The following is a 1,459-nucleotide window of genomic DNA, read 5'->3' as shown; positions in this document are numbered from 1 at the left end:
TAAATGCAATAATGATTCCATGATATCAGTGGTAATAATAATTCAATAATAATAATATATTTAATTATTTTAATAAAAATAAAAAAAATACCCATAATTATGATAACAGTAAACATTTTTAATATTTATAATTGTAATAACAATTTTAATAATGTTCATAAAAATAAAAATATTTTTATCATCTTTACATGATTCAAAAATGTATTTGGCCTTATAATAATAATAATGATAAAAATAATAATAATAATAATAATAATAATAGAATTATTATTATTATCATAAAAATATGCAATACAGATAGTAATGATAAAAATAATAATAATAACAACAACAACAACAACAACAATAATAATAATGATAATAATAACTTGAACAACAAAATTTATGAAAATAATCGGGATCATAATGGAAATGATATTGACAATAGTGATTATGATCATAGTGATATTCATTATCATTAGGTTTTTGTTTACATTATTATTGTTATCATTATCAATGCTATTATTATTCGATGTGTAAAAACTATGGGTATACTGATGTCCATAAATAGCAGTCAAAGTATAGGCAAAAGAGATGAGTTTCTATTGCTGCTTTTTAATTTCAATTTTATTGTTAGTGTCTTGTTCCATTATCAATATTGATGTTAGTGTATTGTTATATTAACTACTGTACATTACAGTATAAGAAGCGCCCCATAGAGATTTGTATAGTAATCATAGGCCAGCTGTTTAGCAGCATAAAAAGTCGACTATGAATGACATTACTGTATACTGTACCTCAGCTAATCAAACTGTGCTTTTGTCATAGTACTGTACAAATATTACAGTAATACACTATAATATCTGTTAGTGGTTTGTTATTATATAAATATTCTTATACGATAAAGTACATGTGTTGATGAGTTGGCTTATTGTGTATATAATAATAATAATAATAATAATAATAATAATAATAATAATAATAATAATAATAATAATAATAATAATAATAATAATAATAATAATATTAGAATACAAATAGAAGCAAATAATTAGAACATAAAAGATACTTGAAAACAATATATATCTATTTGCCATATATCAGAGATAATCTTCTCCCTTTCTCTTCCAAATTCCAGAAGATTATTTCAGATTTGTTCTTTGGTCCAGAGTGATCCATCTTGGATCGAGGATTGGAAAGAGGCTGATGTTGAGACAGGCATGAAATAGATGGAAATTCGGTTGAACAACTTGCGTTTGTAGCTGCCCTGTAGTGATCTGGAATCTGTAGTTGAATAATAATAATAATAATAATAATAATAATAATAATAATAATAATAATAATAATAATAATAATAATAATAATAATAATAATAATAATAATAATAATATATAAATAAATAACTAAACAAATAAACAATGAAAATAATAAGTTTAACAATTACTCAAGTGTTAATCATAAAAATACATTATGTATCCAA

Source organism: Palaemon carinicauda, chromosome 34 (genome assembly GCF_036898095.1).
Source record: "Palaemon carinicauda isolate YSFRI2023 chromosome 34, ASM3689809v2, whole genome shotgun sequence".
NCBI classification, from domain to species: Eukaryota; Metazoa; Arthropoda; class Malacostraca; order Decapoda; family Palaemonidae; genus Palaemon; species Palaemon carinicauda.
The sequence above is the reverse complement of the archived record's forward strand: the minus strand, read 5'-3'. Positions refer to the sequence as shown.